General features: G+C 37.9%; 1 pseudogene; it reads right to left on the reverse strand.

Moving 5' to 3' along the window:
- Nucleotides 1-2,339: 2,339 nt before the first annotated feature.
- Nucleotides 2,340-8,171, reverse strand: part of LOC103582692 — a 12,859-nt pseudogene continuing 7,027 nt past the window's right edge.

Below are 8,171 nucleotides of genomic sequence, written 5' to 3' on the forward strand. Positions count from 1 at the left end.
CCACCGGGCCGGCCCCCATATTTAAGGTATTATATTGGTCATTGTCAAATGCAAGGATAAATTGGCTAATGAGAGTTTTATACATAAATGCCTTCTTAATCCTTAAATTCTCTTAGTCTGCAGACCAGTGGGTCTATGGGAGATGCTAAGATTAGCAGAGGCATTTCTTGTCCCCTGTTACAGCCTCCTCTCTGCAAACCCCAATTAGTGTGTGAGACAGAAGTGCCTAAAAAGAAATCTGTGCATAAAAGAGGATGGGAAGATGTTGTGGTTTAACTGGAGAAAGCACATCTTATTTGGCTAAAATAGCCCACTTTTAAAATCCTAATATAAACAAAATGTTTTTCTAAATATTGTTTTCCCAGGAAGTACATGAACCACACACCTTTGACCTTGGATCTAAAATATGGATTTTCATCTTTCAAGATTCAGGGTCAAAGGTTATAGGTCATAGGTTGTTTGAGCTGGAAAAGATTTAGAGATCTTCTAGTCCATCCCTTTATTTTATGGATGAAAAAAATTATTCCCAAGCTGTCATATTTCAATAACTTCTGATAGATTGAAATATATGAGGTACTACTTCAGTTTTAATCTCTTTTCTTGGAAAGGGAACTTCTGGGGAGCCCTCTTTGCTCCTGCCCCTGTCTGGATTAGTGCTTTCTGGGCCTGGGCACAGGGGTCACTGTGGGAATTCTCTTGGCTGTCATTCTAGGGCTTGCCTTGCCTCTTTCTTGTGTGGGATCCTGAGTCTCCTTGTTTCCATGTCCTTCTCTTTCTTGCTATATACCTTCATTCTGGTGAAGAACATGCTTTATCTTGTATCTTCTATTTATTTATTTATTTATTTTTGTAGAACAGATCATCCTATTTTACTATTTCTTGTGCACAAAATATTTTCCAGAGGACAACACTGCAAATATTAACATTGGAATTGGTGAAATTAATGAATATAAATCAAAATTTTTAAGGTGGTAATTTCTCAGAAGTATGTCTTCAGGTCATTGAAAATTATCTATGAGAAACTGATCTTAGAAAAACACAATTTTTGAAGAACTCTTTCACACTGTGAGAATGACCTAATATGAATGAGTAAAATATATTTCTGTAGTTGAATGGAAAATAGGTGCACCTCTATTGCTAAATTCTAATAATCTTCTTATTCACTTTAAAAAATTTACATATAGTAAAATTATCAGTGTTCTTTTGAATTTGCTACTTTCTCAGAATTTATATAGCTATCCCAATAATACTCTTAAAGTCTTAAGTATAATAATTTTATAAAGCCTTTTCTTCCAATGTTTCCTAAAGCCTTATTTTTAAATGACTTTTTAACATACAGAATTTTTGTACTATTTTACAATTCAGGGTTTTATTTGTGTATGTTGGTTGTTTCAAGCCACTTTGCACAGTGGTGCTGTATGACAAACGTGGGAAAGGTTGATGATAAGATGGGACAAGTACGGATTACTAGTTATGTTGAAACTCAGGCCCTTTAAAGATGCAAGAGAGGACCAGTAATTATCTATCCTTCAAGCTGGGTAAAAACTGAACAAACATACACTGGATGGAAACAAACAACAACAATGAAATCATTACAGTTTTGCTGACCACTGTGATGTTTAGTTAATCCTATTTTAAGACTTTCCTACAGTTAGCCCTCTCTACTCAAGGCACAGCAAGTCATTTCCTTCTTAATAATACATGTGTGGATCTTACGTTGGCTGTGTCTGCTTTACAACCAGTGCTCTAAACATTCAAGGCACTGCCAGCACACTGGCACATGCTGGCTCTCTGCTTTTTTCATTGTTCTGTTAACTTCTAAAGATCTCAGACAACTAGATGGTAGTACCCAGGTTCACGAGTTATTTGTGTTCATATGTTGCTTTTGAAATCTTTTCTTTTTTTTTTTTTCTTTTTTACTGACGGTAACGGGATCACAACCCTCGGTGTTGCGCCCGCACCGTGCTCAGCCAGTGAGCGGGAACCGGTCTCCACATGGGATCTGAACCCTCGGCGGGAGCGCCGCCGCACTCCCAAGCGGCACACTCTCCAGTGCGCCACCAGGCCAGCCCTGAAATCTTTTCTAAAGTCTAATTTTTTTGGGGGGGTCTGGAAACTAGAATATTGGCTGATAATTTCCAACAAGTTATTTCAACAGATTTAAACATTTTTTCTTCAACATAACAAGTCACTTCCATTACACAAAAGTGAAGCATGGATCCATTACCACATCATCTGAGGATAGTAAAACCCCTTTCATTTTCAGATATGTAGGAACTGCCCAACCCAAAATCCTGGCACATATGGGAGGGAAAACTCTGTTCGGGAAGTCTCTGAAGTCAGTATTTATCATGAAATGGGTGTTCAGGATGATCACACCACATGAGCATTTCCACAAAGTGGACATTTCTATTCAAGGCTTCAAAGTTATTCATTTCTTCTTCAGTGAGAGAAAAGTCAATGATCTGACAATTTTCTTTGATCCATTCGGGATTAAAGCTCTTAGGAAATGACAACATCCCCTTGCTGGATGTTCAAATGCAAAACAACTTGAGCTGTGGTCTTATTGTACTTTTTCCCCGACAAGTTCAGAAATGCATCCTTTAGCAAAGGTGGAGAAGAAATATTCACCCAGTTTGGATTCCTAGAGGTCCCCAAAGGGCTATATGCAATAATAGCAATGTCATGTTGTTGGCAAAATTTCAGGAGTTTTTGCTGGGTGAAATATACATGGCACTCAACCTGGTTGCTGAGTGGGTTGTGTTTGAGTTCTGGATTGCTCAGGATGAGCTCCAGCTGCCTGAGGTTAAAATTGGATACTCTGAGGGATTTCACCAAGCCAGCATCTTTGCAAGCTTCCAAAGTCTCCCAAGTGGCACACAGATCTGACGTGATAGAAACATGTGCCGTTTTCATCTCCAGGACATATTTCATCTCCAGGCTGAAGGGCCATGTGTATTTTAGTGATGTAAAGATTGACATAATCTAGTTTGAGAATCTTGAGTGTCCTTTCCAGGGTTGGGTGGACCATCTCTGGGTCAAAATTTGTAGCCCACAGCTTTCTGCAGTAGAAAATATCCTCCCTCTGCACCTCTCCTTCTGCTGTCTTCTCTCTGATGGTGTCCACTGCTACATGCTCACTTCTGTAGATGTAGGCCCTGTCCATGTGTTGGTACCTGGTGTTGATGGCAATCTTCAGTGATGCTACACAGGTTCTTTCATGGGTCGTGTTAGGTTCTGAGTAGGTACCAAGTCCAATGATGGGAATGCTGTTTCCGTCACTTAGAGGTATGTGATGATTGGCAGCACTGAGGTACCTCCTGGAGAGAGAATCTGATGTTTCAGTTTTCTAGAAGTGATTCTGAACACCACAGGGAGAGTCTTTTTTTATCTTCTAGAGTAAGGGGACACAGCAGGTAAATTTTTGAGTTCTTGCATGCTTAAAAAATTCTTTATCCTCAAACTGATTAATAACTTGTCTAGGTATAGAATTTTGGAAATGGGATGACTGGTTAGCTCAGTTGGTTAGAGCACATTGTTATAACACCAAGGTCAAGGGTTCAGAGCTCCGAAATGGCCAGCTGACAAAAAAAGAAAAAAAAAAAGAATTTTGGAAATCATTCTCCCCTTGAATTTTGAAGGCATTGTTTCTTTGGGTTTCAGCTTCTAGTGTTGGCGTTGAGATGTCTGATGCCAGTCTGACTCCTGATAACTTCTATATGGCGTGTTTTTCATTCCAGCAGTTTTTAATTGCTGGTGTGCTGATGATGAGTCTTCAGGTGGTTTTTTTTTCATTTTTTTGGATACTAGGTTAGCCCATTAAGTCTGAAAACTTTTGTGTTTCGGTTTTATGAATTCGCTATAAATTACCAATTTGACCATTTCCTCCTTTCTATTTTTTTTCCCTGTGTTCTTTCTTTCTGGATTTTCTAGACTGGTCCTCTAATTTTTTTAATCCTTTTTCTTCTATTTCCATAATTTTTTCCTTTTTGTTTATTTTCTGGGAAGTTTCCTCAACTTTCTTTCCCAACTCTTAAGTTGAATTTTTTTATTCCTGTTATCATAATTTTAAGTTGAAAGAATTCTCCTATTTTCTTAAATATTCCTTCTTTTCATGTTGTGATATCTATTCTTATCTCTGATGCTATAATGGTAATTTTGTTTTCTTCTGGTAATATTTTTTTTAAGTTTTCATCTTTGAAGGTCGTTTTTAACATATGCATTTTCTACTCTTTTTCACATTAAAGAATTTCCCTATGTTTCTGCTAACCCTGGTTTTTCTCATCCTAGTAAGAAATGAGAAACTAAAAAAGGTTTTTAAGGTTTGTGAACATGGGTGAAACTTGTGGACTGCTAGGCTTGTGTGTTTATAATTCTTTATTATATTAATGGGTTTGGGGAGAGAGTGAAAGTAAACACATATATTCAATCTATAATATTTAGCTGGGTGTTCTGGTTGGTATTCTCTTAAACTACATGCAACATTACTTGGACCTAATAAATCTTTGGTGCTTTTCTTCCAATCTTCCTCCTTTTATCAACATCCTATCTCTTTCTCCTTCCCTGTCTATCCATGTGCGTCCCTTCTACCATATTCATGTCATTTTCAAGAGAAACTTGTTCAGTGGATCTGTTTTTCTTTAACATCTTGAGTAATTTGGAAAAAGGCAGTATGGAATACAATCCAGAAAAAAATTAGAGGCATAACTGTCAATCTTTGTCCAAGGCCAGGGCTTTAGGTTAGGATGATATAAGCAAATACCAGGTAGCTTCCACTTAATTCAAGAAATATGTATCGAGCTCCAATTATGTGCTCTGCACATAATTGCCACTGTCATAAAAGTAAACAGACAAAAAATAAAATAGTATACTGTATCGCACCAGGCTTACATGCTAATATTTTCTGCCTGAGCCATGACATTGGACCGACTACTGCACATTTCATTATTTTAACAGGAACTCTGAATTGGTTCATACAGATGCTGAATGAATTAAGGTCCTCAAAAGTTTAAAATTGGAATTTTATCTAAGCCTTTTCTTCTTTTATCATTATAGAAATTTTGAATATGCCAATTCAATTTTTTTGTTGCCCCAAACTGTTTTGCACCATGCTTTCTAAGCAGGTATGCCGTATGTGTTGGTGGTTGAGGATACTGGCCTAAAACTTTGGTCAGTATGACTATAACTGCTCAGATTTGATAGAAAAATCAACGTCTCACTTCAACTTGGGAGGCAGAAAGCAAGCAAAAAGATTGCCACCATAAGGGCCACACGTGGTGAAGAAGATTCTGAGGTTAGATCCAAGTTCAGAGAAAGGGAGCCTGGTAGTACATGCACACTGTTTTTATTTCTCAGATAAGCAGTTTCCATGGGTCTCCAGTGAATGGACAAATGAGATTAGCGTGATTAACAGGCTCAAAGTCAGACCTTTCCTCTTCCGTGCCCACTCCAGCCTGTCCCCCCCTGAGTGTCTTACAACCTCTTGTCTTCCAGAATGGAGTAGGCCTTGAATTTTCTGTCCACAGCTCTATTTCTGGAACTACATTTTACATATAGAAGTATAATTAGCCCTTCCCCTAAAAACTGGCTGTTTGAATGAAGATCTGTCTGTACACAACGCCAATTAAAGATATATGCGTCTATGGTGACTACAGTTAGTAATGAAGTATTGTATGCTTGAAAATTGATAAGAAAGTAGAATTTATGTGTTCTCGCCATAAAAACGTAAGTATGTAAGGTAATATGTTCATTAGCTCGATTTAGCTATTCCACAACCTATACGTATTTCAAAACATGTTGTACATGAGAAATGTATACAATTTTTATTTGTCAATGAAAATAAATAAGAAAAATGTGTACATACCATATACTATACATGATACATATGTTTGTATAGTCCAGTCTTATCCACAATAGTTAGGTTCTATATAGTCACTTCGAACTCTGATTGGCAAATAGTGCACTGCTGCTTCTAGGAAAAGTACAAGGTTAGACACCTATGAGCCTCTGGTTACATTTTCATCAACCGATCAATACATAGCCTTGTTTTATGTGACAATTTATTTAATATAGATTGTGATTCATTAACAGTGAACTCACGGCCAACAGCACTGTAACTCATGCCTGAACAAAGCTTCTCTAACGCATGTGCTTTTCTTTGTAAGGCACGTCACTGTTTTCCTGTGCTAAGGAACACTAGAGAGCACATCAGCACTACACTTAGGAACATTTTAAACAGCAAAATAACCACCCAAAAGCAGGAAAATGTGAAAAATGCGGAACTAAATAGACTGTGAAAAAGACACTTGTTTACACTATGACAGCTGAAACAATAAGACAGTTTTGTGGCCTTGATCATGTCAGCTGGGAGCGTGTGTGGGCAGGTAGAATTTCCTGCCACTGCACATGTCTGCAAAACCACCACAGGTACTGATTGTGGAGTAACAAATAAATTTTAGCAAATAGACAAATTTGCAAATATAGAATCTGTAATTCCATAAATAATGGGATTGTGTGTGTGTCTACTGTGAACAAATGGCAAACAATACAAAATTAATCCCCAAAGCTTGGTGACATCTTCAACTTCACATGTGCATGAAGACTGACAAGGCTGACCTTGACCTTTGCCCAGTAGGGGGACAAATCCTATCTATTCCTATCAGCTATGGCAGCCAATACGTCACATGAGCCTCCAGGTTTGTTTTCCTTTCTCCTTGTTTCATTAGGTTCTGTTTTGTGAAGGAAGCCAGGTGAGTACACAGTGACCAATATTTTGGGTTGATAATGGGTAGGCATTGTTGAGATAGCTGAAGCAAGCCTCTTTCTGTTTGGGGCAGAGATCTTAAAGTCTACTGAGAGCTGCCTGAGATGCTAGAACTTCTGCTATTGAATTATTTAGTCATGCCATAGAGGCAGGTTTTGATCTGTTTAATTTCTTTGTCCCATGTCATGACATTTAAAAAATCTATTCTGCTTCAAGAATTTCTATTCTTGTCACATGGCACAGTGATTCACACCTGGATCTGGAAGGAAAGACCAAATTATGTGTTAACATGTGGGAGAAAAACTATGAAGAGGACCACGGGTGATTATATTCACCCAGACTGTGGGTGGGCAGAGTTGGGAAGACTGAATATTTGATAGACTTACTGAACTGTGTAAAATACATTTGTGGCAACAATGGATTTTTTTTTTAACTCCACTGACTAATTTATTTTGAAAGTTGTTTTCTGATTCTGGTTGCGTGTTTCCAAGGGATGTGGTATTTTATAATGTTGTGTCAAGGAGAAATAACAGTATGGGGTGGATGGGAAGAGAGAGGAAACCAGCATGGTCCTCAAAACCTTTTGTAATTTAACTTCTGTGAGTGAGAGAAGGGTGTTGGAAAAAGTACTAGTGGAGAACTCATCCTAGTCCTGGGAGTAATGATATGATCTTATAATCATAGGACTAAATACATAGGATCTTACTGAATCATAGAACTTTCTTAATCCTCAGTGATATTAGTCTTTGGGTTAGTCAGGACTCTCTTTTCAAATAGAGAATACCTATCTGGATGGGTTTGCTTAACCAAAAATGTTCTATGTAGGCTTTAGGTCTGGCTGGATCCAGGGTTCAAATGATGTCACCAAGAGTCAATTTTGTTTTCTTCTTCCCTCAGTTCTGCTGTCCTCCCTAGTAGTTCCCCTCTGATAGTTCTGCCAAATTTATTACATCCTATTATCACAGCAACTCCATCAGAAATGAGTTATTTTGTTTCCCCAACAATTTCATAAAAGTCTCAGGATTCAGTCCCCATTTTTTTTAACCAGATGTTAATCCCAGAACAATCACCAGAGTTCAGGGGATGTAGAGCTTGGACGGGCCAGGCATCCCTCACTAGATGACTCCTGGAGTCAGGGCTGGAGTTAGTGTCACCTGTACCTCTTGGAATAAAAGTAGTGTAGGGATCCTTCTTCAGGGAAAATAAGAGTATTGGTATCAGAAGAAAAGCAAATGAATGCTGGGCAGGCAAAATTAACAAATGTCTATTTGATTCCTCATTTAAACCATCGGCTTGGTGTGTATTTAAATCAAGATCAAGGATATTGAAGTGCTTTGAATATATATATATAAATGTAGTGCATTATCATTATTATTGCTGTGTATGAATAACATCAATTTAATGTAAT

Source organism: Galeopterus variegatus, unplaced genomic scaffold (assembly GCF_000696425.1).
Source record: "Galeopterus variegatus unplaced genomic scaffold, G_variegatus-3.0.2 Scaffold17384, whole genome shotgun sequence".
Lineage (NCBI taxonomy): Eukaryota > Metazoa > Chordata > Mammalia > Dermoptera > Cynocephalidae > Galeopterus > Galeopterus variegatus.